The 15,674-nt window shown below is 44.4% G+C and overlaps 1 long non-coding RNA gene across 1 annotated transcript in view; it reads left to right on the forward strand.

Moving 5' to 3' along the window:
* The first annotated feature begins 1,186 nt into the window (after positions 1–1,186).
* Positions 1,187–15,674, forward strand: part of LOC147914014 (uncharacterized) — a 44,839-nt gene continuing 30,351 nt past the window's right edge. The window contains exon 1 of the long non-coding RNA XR_015555980.1: positions 1,187–1,366. This is a non-coding gene — a long non-coding RNA (uncharacterized LOC147914014). The remainder of the gene's footprint in view (positions 1,367–15,674) is intronic.

Raw genomic sequence — 15,674 nt, forward strand, 5'->3', positions numbered from 1 at the left:
GAACCCCGGGCGCACACCGACACACCGCTTGTTAAGTCACGCTGTGGCGCCATCCCATATAAAGTAGAGGAAGATGGCCACAGATGTTAGCTCAGGGCCAATCTTCCTCAAGAAAAAAGGGGAGGATTGGCATCAGATGTTAGCTCAGGGCTAGTCCTCCTCACAAAAAAAAAAAATGGCGTAAGGATCAAGCTTCATGGTTTTCCTGCTAGTTGTCTCAGAGATTTGAAATTCCACCTTTATCATACATATATGCTAAATTCTGAGATATATTTATATACACACACTGTGTTAGTCTGTTAGGGCTGCCATAACAAAGTGCCACAGACTGGATGGCTTAAACAACAGAAATTTATTTTCTCACAATTCTAAAGCTGGAAGTCTGAGATCAAGTTGTCAACAGGGTTGATTTCTTCTGAGGCCATTCTCCTTGGTTTGTAGATGGCCGTCTTCTCTCTGCATATTCACATGGTCTTACCTCTGTGCATGTCTGTGTCCTGATCTCCTCTTCTTATGAGGACACCAATCACATTGGATTAAAGCACAACCTAATGATCTCATTTAATTTAAATACCTCTTCAAAGATCCTATCTCCAAATACAATCACATTCTGAGGTAGGGTGGATTAGAATTTCAACATGTGAATTTTAGAGGGACACAGTTCAACTCACAACACACACATACACACTTGCTCACTTGGGTCTGCACTCTCTTGTTTCACTGATCTGTCTGTTCCTCCATTAGTATCTCACACACTTAATTACCATAGCTTTGTAATACATCTTAATACTTAGTGGGACAAGTACCTCCTTGTGACTTACTTTTTCAGAATTGTCCTGGCTATTTTCATATTGCTCCCCTCCCCCTCTGAGTTTCAGAATTCATTTGGAATCCCTTTGGGATTTTTATTGAGACTGCATAGGATTTATAGATTGGTTTGAAAATGTGCATCTTTTTAACATTGAGTCTTCCCATCTGTTATGGGTTGAATTGTGTGCGCCACCCCACCCCCCCACCCCCGCAAAAGATATGTTGAAGTCCTAACTCCCATTACCTTTGAATATGACCTTATTTGGAAATAGTGTCTTTGCAGATGTAGTCAAGTTAAGATGAGGTCATTAGGATGGTCTTTAATCCAGTATGACTGGTGTCCTTATAAGAAGAGGAGCAGAGATGTAAAGACAGAAACACAAGGAGAAAGCTATGTGGTGACAGAGGCCGAGATTGGAGCAGTGTGTCTACAAGCCAAGGAATACCAAAGAGTCCAGCAACACCACAAGCTAAAAGAAAGGCATTCAACAGCCTCTCCTCGAGCCTTCAGAGAGTCGGCTGACACCTTGATTTCAGAATTCTAGCCTCCAGAACTGTAAGAACAAATTTCTTAGGCACTTTGTTTGTGGTGATTTGTTACGGCAGCCCTAGGAAACTAATACACTATCTAATAATAAGATTTGTCTTTCCGTGTGTTCAAACCTTATTATGAGAGTCTCTCAGGAGAGTTTCATAAAGATTCTACTCTGTTTTGTTTTTTGTTTTTGATTACATGTATTCCTAGGTATTTTATTTTATTGATACTATTGTGAGCATCACTATCTTTTCCATTATATTTTCTAACTGATTGTTGCTGATATATAAGAAACTATGCATTTTATATATATCTATTTTGTACCTGAACACTTATATTGAACGCTATTACTTCCAAAAATTTTTGTGTGTGTGAGGAAGATTGGCCCTAAGCTAACATCCATTGCCAATCTTTCTCTTTTTGCTAAGGAAGATTAGTCCTGAGCTAACATCCATGCCCATCTTCCTGTATTTTGTATATGGGATACCACCACAGCATGGCTTACCGAGCGGGTGCATATGTCCGTGCTGGGGATCTGAACCAGCGAACCCTGGGCTGCTGAAGTGCAGCGCATGAACTTAACCACTACGCCACCAGGCCAGCCCCTACAAGTTTTTTTAACGATTCTCTTGGTAGGCAATCATATCATCTTCAAATGAAGATAATTTTGCCTTTTTCTCTCCGATATGTAGACATTTTGCTTAATTATCTTGCTCATTGTATTGACAAGCGCTTTTTAACACGGAGATAATGGTGACACTTGTCTTTCTCTGACTTTAACAGAATTGTGTTTAATTAAGCATAATTCTGTTAGCTTGAGATTTTTTTTTTTAATCACATTATGAGTTTTCATATGGCTTTTCAGTATCAAAATAATCATATGGAGTTTTCATATAAGATTGATTATATTAATAGATTTCCTAATATTTTATTATCTCTGCATTCCTGAATGAACTTCACCTGGTCATAGTACCTTTCTTAAAGTATAGTGCTGGATTCTATTCCCAATATTTTATTTGATTTTCATCAATGTTTATAAATAGGATTGAAACGTGGGATATGTGTGCGCGCTCTGCGCGCGATCATTTCTATCTCGTACAATTAAAGTTTGGTTTTTGTTTGAGAAAATACGTGTGCTGTATGCATATTCAGTGTTTGCCTTTAAATGCAGCACAGAAAAACAAAGGTCATCACGATGGTAACACTGGTTATCTAGGTGGTGGGATTACAGGGGCTTTTCCTTTCATTTTCTATAATAATTGAGTATTATTTTTATAACAAAATGCTGTAAATATACACCATTAAAAGAGATTGGCTGGAACTACATTAGCACGTATCTCTGGAAGCGGGGATGGGATGTGACTTGTGTCTCCTCTGCCCGTGCTGTGAATCTCTGCAGCCATCAGCACCTCCTTCTTTCTGTCCACGCCCCCACCCTGCTGACCAAAAAATTCAAATATACACATTTACATCAATACTTTTTTAAATGCTACAAATTCAGGGTTTCTCAAATTATAATAAGCCAATACAAACAGACCTAAACTATTCTCAGGAAAAAATGAAAGGGAAATTCTGTGGCTATTCAGTGTGGGCAGGACGGGGTAGGCTGTCGGCGGTGAACACGGCATTTTGGAACCTGGAGTCAGGTATAAGCTCTGCCTCTGCGTATATGAGAGCAGACGATTTACCTAGGGATCTCAGCAAAGCTAGGAAGTCTTGTTCCTTTAGAAAGTTAGCATCTTGGCTTTAAAAGACAAGAGGGATTTTAAAGAGCTTGCAGCCTCACTCGACGCACCTGCAGCCTCACGTGATGGCCAGTAATGGATACTGGCATCTTCCTTCCAAAGATTCCAGGGCACGGCACGCACTTTGACTAACTTTCTTGAGCTGTTAAAAAAACAAAAACAAAAACAAAAAAACATCTAGAGTTGTGAGTCTTAAGTAAAAGTTACATATTCCTTTTATCCGGATGGTCAGGTTAGCCCTCCTCTGAAGGCAAGGCAAGGCTTGAACCAGCAGGGCCCTCTGGCTCCTGAGGGCGTTTCGTCGGCCCACCATGCGGCTGCACTGTCCATTAAAGGAGAAAAATCCATCATTCAGCCAGCAGAGGAATTCATTCTTCTTTCCATCCCTAAAGGATGTCCTAGCTCGTCGACTCTTTGCCGTGGGCCCAACTGCGGACGGTACAACACAATTGCTCAAATCCCAACCCTCAGAGCTGCCCTTGTGGCCCTCAAGAGGCATTTGGAGGCCGATGATTTGGTCATCACTCTGAGCTGGAAAATCGTAAAGCAGATTCATGATCTGAAAAGGTGAAAATTCAGATTTTCCAAATCAGGTCACCGTATAATTCCAATTGGCCAGATTAAGGAAGATATTTTCAAAAATAACTTGCACAGTGAGGTCAAGTTTTGCATTCTCTGCAACTCCCAATCACTAAAAGCGATTTGAACTCTAGTATGAAAAATGTGTATTCATTCAACAGTTTTTCTTTCGGAATCCACTGCCCTGGCATTCGCTGAGTGTTGCCACGCACGAGACTTGGCAATGGCAAAATAAAGAGACGGAGAGTTTCTCTTCCTAAAAAACTCATAGTCTGGAGGTGAGACAGATCTGGAAAAAAAAACAATTACACTGAGATGAGGACCCATACGAAGATAAGTGCAGGGCACGAGAGCGCGGAGGAAGGGCGCCTCCCGGCAACCCCAGGGAGCTGGAACTTGGGCGGAAAAGATACAGCAAGGCAGCCAGGCCAGGAAGACCCCATCAGGAGGCCAGGGCCCGGCCTCCTTAGGAGAACTGCGATCACTGTTTCCTGGATTCTAACGCACTGTGGATTGTAAGATACATCATGGACTTCTCAGCTCCTTAGGAAGAAAAAATGAGCTATGTTTAAACTCGGGGCCGGGACCAGGGTGAGGTGAGTGAGGTTCCTAGGACACAAAATGTAAGGAGGTGCTGGCTCTCGGAGCGCTCACACCTGTGCGGCGACCTGAGCGTGACCGCCTCCTTACATTTGCGTCCTAGGCACCTCACTCCTCTCACCCTAGTCCTGCTTAAATTACATAGTATTTTCAACTGTCAATAGCATACCTTTGTCAAAACACCAACATATCCCCTTCTTCTTTAGTATCATAATCAACATTTAAGTCTAAGCCTGCTTTGTATTCAACATCTGAAGAGCCTTGGGAATCATTTTTGGCCATCGGCAGCTACGCAAAGCATCCACAATGGCATACTGCTTTCCATAACCCGGACTTGTGATCTTGGCCTCTGTGGTAACTTTAAAATTGACAGTATATCGGGCCGGCCCTGTGGCTTGGCGGTTAAGTGCGCGCGCTGTGCTGCCGGTGGCCCGGGTTCGGATCCTGGGTGTGCACCGACGCACCGCTCCTCTGGCCATGCTGAGGCCGCGTCCCACATACGGCAACTAGAAGGATGTGCAGCTATGACAGACAACTATCTGCTGGGGCTTTGGGGGAAAAATAAATAAATAAAATCTTTAAAAAAAATAAATAAATAAGTAAATAAATAAATAAAATTGACAGTATAAGTTCAAGGCCAGTGCAAGAATTCTAGGAGTCTCTGCATTTTCTAGGTCCCCATGAAGTTTCTTATTTCCTTTATGGGATTCCACATTATGGAAATTAGATGACTTCTGAAAGTCAAACCAGAAGTTTTTGACAAACTGTCTGTCACTCTAACTTTTCTGAATTTTGATAATTCTGGGATCTATTCTGAGGGATTTGGCCATTTCTACTGCCTTCAATTCCATTCCCTGGCATATGCAAGCCATCTGCTGAACTTTCATTTCAATGCCATGTCATTGGGTGATCTTTCTGAAGACACTGAGTAATAATTAAGAATTTAAGTTTAAGTTAAAATTTATTCCTGCAAGGTGCCATCTAAGCAAATAACTCAGTGAAATGCACATCAGATAAAGTTCAGGCCAAGTTATCACATGTGCAGAGGCCAAGACACTCATGATAGCTGGTCATCAGCCTGGCTGGCAAGTTTCTTTTGACAGGATTAGAAGACATAGTGCAGGGATTGGCAAACTAGGGCTGAAGGTCTGCTTCTGTGTGGCTCAGGAGCCAGGAATGGCTTTTACATTAATAAATGGTTGAAAAAAAATTTTTTTTAACTTCATAATCATGAAAATTATTTGAAACTAAAATTTCAGCACCCATAAGGAAAGTTCTATTAGAACACACACACCGGGGCCGGCCCTGTGGCTTGGTGGTTAAGTGCGCGCGCTGCAATGCTGGTGGCCCGGGTTCGGATCCCGGGTGCGCATCGAGGCACCACTTCTCCGTCCATCCTGAGGCCGAGTCCCACATACAGCAACTAGAAGGATGTGCAGCTATGACATACAACTATCTACTGGGGCTTTGGAGGGAAAAAATAAAATAAATAAAATCTTTAAAAAAAAAAAGAACACACACACAGGGCCGGCCCCGTGGCTTAGCGGTTGGGTGCGTGCACTCTGCTGCTGGCTGCCCGGTTCGATCCCCGGCGCGCACCGACGCATTGCTTCTCCGGCCATGCTGAGGCCACGTCCCACATACAGCAACTAGAAGGATGTGCAGCTATGACGTACAACTATCTACTGGGGCTTTGGGGTGGAAAAAAGAAATTAAAAAAAACACACACACACAAGTTTCAGCTCAATTTTAGAAATACATGGTAAAATGTGAAAAGCTGTAATGTCTTTGGATAGAACTGCTGGGGAAATAAGAAGTCTCCATTCTCTCCTCAGATGTTTGCACAGAGGGGACGTGGAGAGGTGAGGTAGTAGCTGGAGGGAGACAAAGGTCACGGAGGATTGTGTTTGTGATGCTTTTCTTAATTGTTTAAGATGGGAGATGCCTAAGGGCGTGTCTCTGAGAGTCAGGAGAGAGAGAAAGACAGAGACAGAAATAGAAATAGATTGGCTAAAGATACAGGATGGAATTGGATAATTAATAGAGCATCGTCCTGGAAATCCCAGTTTGCCTTTCAAGGTTTCAAAAGCAAGCTCTTAGAAACTACTGGTTACACATTTTTTATGGTATCTCACTAAATTGTTCATGAAAGCCAAATGGATATCAATGAGTCTGAGATCACAGCAAAACTAGGAAGTTTTGCTCCTTTAGAAAGTTAGCATTTTAGGTTTAGTGGTACAACAAAACAATTATCTTGTTTCCAAACAATTATCTTGTATGTATGTCCATGTCTAGTTTACTGAATGCTTTTGAAAACATTGCTTCATTTGATCCAAAGAACTGCCTGTAATGGAGACAAGGCAGATACCATCATTCCTAATAAAAATAGCTTCAATTTTCTGAGGGACTACTATGCACCCGGTATTGGCCTAAGTGCTTTAAAAACCTCGTATTGGGGCCAGCCCAGTGGCGCAAGCAGTTAAGTGTGCACACTCCGCTGCAGCGGCCCGGGGTTTGCTGGTTCAGATCCCCGGTGTGCACCCAAGTACTGCTTGTTAAGCCGTGCCGTGGCGGCGTCCCATATAAAATAGAGGAAGATGGCCATGGATGTTAGCTCGGGGCCAATCTTCCTCAAGAGAAAAGGAGAGGATTGGCATCAGATGTTAGCTCAGGGCTAGTCCTTCTCACAAAAAAAAAAAAAAAAACCTTGTATCATTTCATCCTACAACCCTCTGAGGTTAGGTTACAATTATTATCCCTAGTTTACAGCTGAGGGAACCGAGGATCTAAGGAGATTAAGAAAATGCAAATTCTTGCAAATCATTATGTCCCCATTTTACAGATGAAGGAATTGAGGCCTTAACTAGATCAAGGCCTTGCAAGTTCACATGGTTCATAACTGGTTGAACCGAGTCTTAGCCCCAGGTCAGTCTGACTTCAAAGTCCACGTCCCTAACCACTCGGTGCCTAATCTCCCTAGATTCTGGGTAAATTAACATGGGGACAGAGAGCCTAAGGTGGACAGACAGTGTGGGAGTCAAGAGCCTCACTCTCCTAGTCAAAGCTCTGTTTACACACCACGCCGCTTCCCTAGTAAAACCTACACTGCCAGTTCGCAGACTGTTAGGTAGAGCTTTCAAACTCGTTCCTGTGAAAAGTTTCCCTTGGGCAGGTCAGATAATATCGAATATCCTTCCACTACTGAAATTGAATGATTCTAAGGAAATGTATAGGAACACAGAATTTTAGCACCAGAGGGTATCTCCTTCATGTAACAAAGGAAAAACGGAGACAGAATGAGACCCTGAGACTTGCTCCAGCTGGTGGATGTTTTAAGAACATCCCTAAGAGGCCAAAGAAGCAAAGAGACACTGGGATGGACCCAAGCACATCCACGGCAGCAGCACAGGCCACTGCAGTGGCCAGTGAGCCCCTGGACTGGGACCCCAAAGTAAGGCTGCAGCTGGGTAGCTGTGCTCCGGCTTCACCCCCAAAGGATGATGCTTTGCTTCCCATCCCCTCTGGCTGGCTGGTGCCAGGTGGCAGCCTGAGTCACACAGAGAGGGCCCAGCTGCCCTGGGTTACCACTTCCTCCTCCCCACAGCAGAGACCGTCTGCCAAGTGGACGTGTCCATAAATGCCTCCGCATACAACTTGCAGGGTAGCCTGGACTACACATTCTGGAATGACTCGCCAAAGCTGGAGGGAGCATTTCTTCCTCAGCACTCTGACAGATGATGGGGGACTATGGCACCAACATGAAACGCACTAAGTCAGGATGAAAGAGATGAAGCAACTCAACAGTGACAGATCTCATGATAACTGCAACTCAAAAATAAAACAAGTCCCCACTCCCAGGGTGTCTGATGCTCCAGCTGGCTGCAGTGACTGCTCTGCAAAGGGAAGTTGACTCAAGCCATGAAAGAGCACATGCAACCCCGGCAAGGCTTTGCACCCGGGGGCAGAAGATGGGACCTCACCACGTGCGTGTGGATGAGGATCTACAACTGCAATATTTTCCTCTGTCCCTTTTTCTCTCCAGGCAGGGATCAGGGGCTAAGTGGGACTGTATAGGGGTCCCCAGGGCAGCCACAGCAGAGGAAGCAACAGCAGAAGGATGAATGGGTTCCAGCCCAGACTCTTTCCAGTTTTTCTCCTCCTTTGAGTGCTGTGTAGGTCAGTATATTTGCTCCAGTATCAAGCCTACAATTGCCCTGGGTAAACAAAGGGGGCCTAAGCCACTGCAGAAAACTATCTCGAGCTTCTAGGAAAAGAACAAGCAGCTTGAACGTGTTTCAGGCTGTAAACGTAAGAGAGAGGAGCACTCCACACACAGCCCTCCCACCCCTTAACCACCAAGTGCTATGGTGGGACTTGGCCAGGTTAAGGGATCCACTCAACCCTGGCTACATATAAGCTTAACTGGGGAGCTGGTAATAAATGCTGATGCCCACCTCACCAGACAATTAAATCAGAATCTCAAGGGTAAGGCCTAGGCATCAGTTATTTTTACAGAACCTCCCCCTCCCCGCCCCCACCCCTGGTGTGCAGCCAGGGTTGAGAGCCACTGGCCTAAAGGCTGGGAGGGAAAGGCCTCAGCAACCAGAGTGCCCATAGCAGCCACTATAACATCCAGACACAAAAGATGAATCAGCATCCCCAAGGCTACAGACCCCAACATATGAAATCGTGTTCCAGGGATATGGTTAGTTTCACATTGCTTTCCTCTGCCCCCGCCCCTTTAGGCTGCTCCAGTGGTGGCTGAGCAGTGTTATGGTGGACATCTGTTACTTTTGGAAACAAACTTCTCCATGTTTCTTTGGGGGCAGTCCTGCTGGGACTGTCCATCAGGGTCCCTACCTCCTGGCCAAGGGAGGGGCAGATGATCCAAACTAAGCCAATCCAGCCCTCTCCCCCAGAAATCTGACTCTGGGGTGGAGTAGCACAGGAGCAGAAAATGGTTGGAGTTGAGTTATGCTGGTATCGGCCCAGGAATAACAAGAGTCCTGGAGCTGCCCTGCAGCCTAAGACCTGGATGTTTCTTCAAGTCTGTGAACTGCCCAGGATCCAATAAGTCCCTTTTTGCTTTAACTGGCCAGAATTGGTTTCTATTGCCTGCAATCGAAGAACTCTAATGGATGACTTTATTGATCAGAGTGGGTCAGGCCATGCTCTGGTAATGCTACAGGCCATCACAGTCCACCAGGGGCTCTGCTCTGTGTCATCCCCTCACCAGGTCCTAGGCTGATGGAGGAGCCATCCCTGGAATATTGCCAGGCACTATGGCAGAGGGAAAAGAGCACCTCAGAGGGTCTCCCACTGTCCATTAAATTCTCTGGCCCTGGCTGGCACATGCCAGTGCTCACAGCTCATTGGCCAAAACCAACCAGAATTCCCATGGCCCCACCCAACTATTGAGTGCAACCCTACAGTGCAATACTTGACTAATAGCACTAATGGTCTTCAGCTACATTAATCCAACAATTCAAATATACAGAAGACAATCCGCTATATTACACACAGTTTCAGTATGTTTTGTGGCTACCTTGGAAACCTGACCACTATTCAAAACTGTTCCTGTAAGAAAATATGTGCCAACTTCCAAGTAGCTGACTTATAAAATAAGATGCAATGCAATCTGTTGGTAAGTTGGGCTTCTTATACTTAAAAAATTATTTTAGAAACATGGCCCCAGAATTTGACAGGCTGGATTGAATTCTTCAACCACAGCCACAACAAACAGAGCTGGCTACATAATTTGTGGGTCTCAGTCGTGGAGCCCCTTGTTCAAAAGGCAAGAAAAAAGCTATTAAAATATAAAGCTTTTTCCTTTCCTCCATGGGTATTTTTAATTTGCTATTTAATATTGTTTTTAGTAAAGAAAAAGTAAACATTTAAAGTATCAGCATAAATTATACTGTTGATTTTTATATTGTGCAATGCCCGTTTTAAATGCAAATATAAGAGCATTTTTTAAATTCCTGTATCAGAGTTATTACATGCATATGTATCTCATATTTAACCAAACAGTGGAAATGCTGCACAAAACTAACCCCACTAATTTTATTTCCCTTCTTAATATAAAGCAGGAGCACCAATGCTCTACCTGCAGCTCACTGACAAGTGAGGAAGGATGGAAACGACAGGAACTACGGATTGATCTGTCTTTCCCTTTCCTCCTGCATCATCATTTTCAGTGCAAGTCGTTTGCTAATACAGGAAAGTAACAGGATTAAGAAAGGATATGACAGAATTCCTGTTTGTGTGGGTTTCTTGCCTTCTTTCTGTGTTCGAAGCAAGCTCAGATTCAAACAAAAAGCATGGCCTCTCAGGCTGTTGGAGCCCCTGCCCACCAGGCAGAGACATAACACACTTACTTGTACCTGCCTTGAGTCTCACTAACTCCACGCACCATGAGTCCCCGGAATGCTGTGCTCTCAGGGCATCACGGACATGACATGTAAGATGGGGTGGTGAGGAATGGCGTTGCACACTCATCGCGTGTATCTCTCTCATGTGCATTCTCCATTGTCCCATCAGACTTCACTCACAAAGCAGAAGTTCAAAGAGAAAATTATTAAGAATTTTGAGACAGTGACAACAGAGCCTTAAGCCAAGCACAGGACCCTTCCGAGCACGGTCTATGCGACTGCACAGAGCACACCATGAAGCTGGCCCTGAGGACAACCACATCCCCTCCCCCTTAACTCTGCCACAAAATCAACTGGTCTCATGGTTAGCAACTCTGAATAACACTGGCCTAAGAGGCATGAAGGAGGCTTGAGCCACGGGGCCGGCCATTCTTCATTCAGGCCCCGAATATTTACAGAGCACCTACTCTGTGCCAGGCACCGTTTTAGGTGCTGGAGATAAAACAATAAACAAACAAAAGCCCTGGCCTCATGAAGCTGACTTTCTAGTGAGAGAGACAACAATCCAAATAAATAGTGTGTTAGTTGGTAGTAAGTGCAGAGGAAGCAAAAATAAACCAGGGAAGGAGCAGGAAAGATTGGATCGGGGTGCAGCTTTACGTGTTAATGTTTAACATTTTACAGCCATTTACTGCACTAGTTAAAGGTAGAGAAAATATCACAGGAGAAAGCCGAGCAGGCCGACGGGGGAATGGCAGGTTCTGGGAGCTGGAGAATGCAAAGCTTTTCCGAAGTGGGGACCGAGGTGTGATCCCCCGGATCCCCTTCTGGAGGGGTCTGCACAGGGAGCTTCCTGTCTCCTCCAGCCAAGCTGGTCTATTCTGCGTAAACGTGAAATGAGGTTCTTTAGGAGAGTTTCCCTGGGTGTAAGGGCTGAACGAATGATGAGTTCTCGTGGGCCCAGGGACACTCAGGAGCCCACATGTACATAAGCTTTCCAGTCCAAACTTTTACGCTCACGGTCAAATGAGCCAGTTGATTAGGCACCATAACTTCAGCCAAAAATGTTGGGTTTTTTTCTTCTCCCAGGTCCTGTAATCAGATGTCTAATTTGCCTAAGCGAAAGAGAGAGGGTTAGGTGCCTTCCGCCAGGGTTTTATTCAGCCAGCTGAACACAGACCAACACCAGACCTTCCAGAACACTGCACACGCCAGTCTGTCTCTTTAAACATCTTTAGAAACCATTCAATTTGCTCTCCAAGAGAATTGCTTACTAATTTCTGATCATTTTTTAAAATGAGGTTATAATGCATTTCTTGACAAATATAATACTTGACAATAGACATTAAGAAGGAAAAATTTCGAAAGAATAAAGATTTCCTCTTTTTCCCTTGCTCATATAACGTTTTTCTCCCTCTTTCAGTAAGTCAATAGACAAAGATTATCAGGAGGCTCTCTGGGACCTTGCTCTTGAGTCATTTTCACTGGTTCAAATTCCACTTCTGTTAGTTTTTAAGATGTCTGGTGGTTTGGAGAGAAGAAATTATATTATCACTTCTGTAACTAAAGTGTTATGACCTTGCAAAGAAGAAATCAGCATTGAATATGCTAAGCATCAGGCACAGGGCCCTGTATGTTGTCCCCTCCTTAATTTGGGCAGAGCATAATATGAAGCTCAGTGCTTAGCCCAGTCTTCCTCCCTGGTTCTCCAAGCTCGTCCCTTCGGGCTGGCAGGAGGAGCTGCTCTGGGGCAGCCCAGTGGGGGAAACAGTAACTGGAGGTGGGGGAGCGCCCACCCCGGCACCTCACGGTTTATTCTGTGCTCTCATGCAGAAGGAAGAGGGCTGGTGGGACCTCGTTCATCATTCACCACTCCCACTCGGAACTCAGTCTGAATGGACTCTGGTGTTGTTATTTGTTGGTGGATTCTGCCCACGTCCCTTCAGCGTAAACACTGGCATCTCTGAAGCTGGCTTTGTCTCCCTCCCCATTGTTGGGTTCAGGCTGTGTTTTTGCATTTGGAGGCCCTTAAAACACTTCATGAAGTAAGACAGACACGAAAAGGGGCAGTCAGCCGGGACACACTGGTTGTACTATTCTTACTAGTCCATCCAATTCCAAGGAGCTCCTGCATCTTGAATAGATAATGAAAGGTTAATGCGCAGCCGGGCCCCATTGACCTGCGGCCTTCTCCTAAGAGGCCGGATAAAGGGAGCCCTCAGGAGGGCTCACGGAACACAGGGATGGCCACTTTAAGGAACAATTTATACTTGCAAGTATTATAGTTAAAAAGATCAGAAGCCAATGTAAGTTCATTGACTGTAACAAATGTACCACTCTGGTGCGGATGTTGATGGTGGGGGAGGCTGTGTGGGGGGGCACATGGGGACTCTCTGTATTTTCCACACTTAAAAAATAAAGTCTATTACAGACTAAAAAAAATAAAAAGCTATGAGGAAATCTCCCTATTCAAAAGTTTTCATATACTGTGGGGATGAAATGAAAACTAACAATAAGAATATTCTTTATCCTTAGGCAGCAGCTATTGGCATATAATTTAAAATACAAGTATTCCATTAAAAAACTAAAAATCTTTGCAGTTACCATTAATTAGTTAGACATTTGCTGTACCCTGGACCAAGCACTTTAATTATCTCACGGACTTTTTAAAAACAACTCTATCAGGAATATGCTATTATTATCCTTACTTCACAGAAGAGGAAACAGGCTTAAGCAGGTTAAGAAAATTGTGTCCAGTCGTGCAGCCAATAAACCACCAGCTGGGAGACTAGCATTAGCTCAACAGAGGGAAAATTAGAGGAGAGGGGACGTCATCAAATTTTTTTTGCCTAGAACAAAATAAACACATTTTTTTAATTAAAAAAAAGAAAAACAGCCCTGACCTTATCTCTAAAGGATAAACAAGCTGTAGTTGACAAGGTTGGAGGAGAGGAGAGGAAAGGACTGAATGCAGGGACATAGAAAGTGGGCATCACTTTCTAAGCAAGGCACAGCTGAGGGGGGTGCAGAGGTTAAAGAATTCTGCCAGAAAAAAAAAAACAAAAGCTAAGTTCAGAGAAAGAAAGTAAATAGGGGGAAAGGGAGGACGTAAGAGAAGAGAGAAAGAAGTATGTTAATGGGGTGGGACAATCTCATTTGTGTGACTTTCATATTGGAATTAATTGGTTTCAACAAAACGATAGTCTACAGTGGCATCAACTGTGCAAACATGCTTTTAAATTTCTTTAATTTGGGCCGGCCCTGTGGCTTGGTGGTTAAGTGCGCGCGCTGCGATGCTGGCGGCCTGGGTTCGGGTCCCGGGTGCGCATTGAGGCACCACTTCTCTGTCCATCCTGGGGCCGAGTCCTACATGCAGCAACTGGAAGGGTGTGCAGCTATGACATACAGCTGTCTGCTGGGGCTTTGGGGGCAAAAAATAAATAAAATCTTAAAAAGAATAAAAAAATAAGAAAAATAAATTTCTTTAATTATATGATTAAATTTAAAACATTTAAGTAGACTTTAGTTTTCGCTTAGCATAGATGCTGCTGTCTGCCCTGCCACCCTCCCTCGGAGCTTAAGCTGCTGTCCCTACTGTCCCCTCAGTCTCGGACACATGGGCCTCGCATGGGGTGAACCTCTCACTGCTCGGTGCTTAAAGATACGTGTTTGGGGTACAGCATGGCTCCAAATGCAAGCCAGCAGCTTCATCTGGTGCTTAAATGAAGAAACTGCCGCCCGTTCCCATGCTGGAGGAGACGTGAGCTGTTTGTCTCACCCAAAGAGTGTACACAGGTCTCTTCCCGACGGATTTTCAGCAGGAGCCTTAACTTGGCTGGATTTTTGCCTCGTGTGCTGTTGTAGAATGTAACCCCCATGTACGGAAGGACTCGTGGGGCAGCTGTCCTTCCACTCCCCACCTAAATGCACCCAAACACTAGAACCATCCGGGACTGAGAGATGGGCCATTAGGGGAAGCCACACCCAGCATCCACAGTGAGTCCTCCTGCTCCCTGTTCTCGTCATTATAACTTTCATTTTAGAAGACACGCCTGCATTTCAGCATTCTTTATCAAAATTACACCAGTGCCTCAACCATTCCAATTAGCAAATGCCGAGTAACTAGACAAGGAAGAAATTGGGGTTCTCGGCACGCCTCTGTCTCACTGACTCTGCATGACCTCAGGCGTGTCACCACCCTGGCTCTCCGATTCCTCATCTGGACGGATAGAGTGGGTCAGGTGACCTAAAACCTGTCCAGCTACAAACTTCTATTGTTGTGCTCACCTGCTGCCTCACAGCAGGCAAAAGCTGGAGGTAAAAAGAATTCGAAATCTCAAATTCTGACGAATGTGTGAACCTTGGCTAGTCTACCCAAGACCGACCAGCTCCCACTCACGCGTAAGAACACACACACTTGCATGAGTACCCACATATACACAGCCTCTACCCCTTACACCGTCCGCAGGCTGGGGAGTTGTATCACACAAACACAGAATAAAAAATTAGTCTTTATTACTGGACAGGACTCGGTAAGAACATCTTAGGACAGACTGATGATCAGCAAAATGATCCGTCCTTGATCTGAAATGGGACTGAACTTCCCAACCTATATAGACTCCTGCTGTTATTATTACAAAAGAGAAAAGAGAATAAGAGTGATAAGTTAATAGTTAATTGAGGAGCGGTCATGGAGAAACCAGAGTCAATTCAGAATGTTTCAATGACCCAACGGTTGACAACTCTGAGACTGTCACATCTAATCATCACCGTGTGAATCCATCAATCTCTGTAGCACTTCAGAGCCTCAATCCTACCTTGGGTCCCTTCTTAGATTTTTATTTCAGTTACCTTTTATTTCTCTAGTCTGTCCATGTGTTTCTGAATTACTTATTCCTGGGATTTTTCATTAAAGAAGTCAAGGCTTCTTATAAAATTTACTCTTATAAATTTATAAGAGTAACAATGTCTCATTTAAGGATTGTCAGGTGGTGCAGTCACTGTGTATTGCTGATGTGCATATATTTGGTTTCT

Source organism: Ceratotherium simum, chromosome 23 (assembly GCF_057802395.1).
Source record: "Ceratotherium simum simum isolate JZ-2026a chromosome 23, ASM5780239v1, whole genome shotgun sequence".
NCBI classification, from domain to species: Eukaryota; Metazoa; Chordata; class Mammalia; order Perissodactyla; family Rhinocerotidae; genus Ceratotherium; species Ceratotherium simum.